We start from the raw sequence: 317 nt of genomic DNA on the forward strand, positions 1-317 counted from the left end.
CAGTTTGTGGTCTTCTCTTATAAGAGCACTAATGGTCTAGGACAATGTTTGTAGCTCATGTGAATGTTCACCAAAGGGTTATCTCAGTAGAGGAGGCTGTTAATAATAAGAGGGGGGCATGGTGACTCATGCCTGCAATCCTAGCACTCTGAGAGGCCAATGCGGGAGAATCACTTGAAGTCAGAAATTTGAGACAAGCCTGAGTAAGAGGCTAAAAACAGAAAAAATCTCTCTACTAAAAACAGAAAAAATTAGCCAGGCAAGTTGGTGCACACCTGTAGTCCTAGCTACTTGAGAGGCAGAGGCAGGAGGATCAC

The sequence above is a fragment of the Propithecus coquereli genome, unplaced genomic scaffold, assembly GCF_000956105.1.
Source record: "Propithecus coquereli isolate 6110/MARCELLA unplaced genomic scaffold, Pcoq_1.0 Scaffold1231, whole genome shotgun sequence".
NCBI classification, from domain to species: Eukaryota; Metazoa; Chordata; class Mammalia; order Primates; family Indriidae; genus Propithecus; species Propithecus coquereli.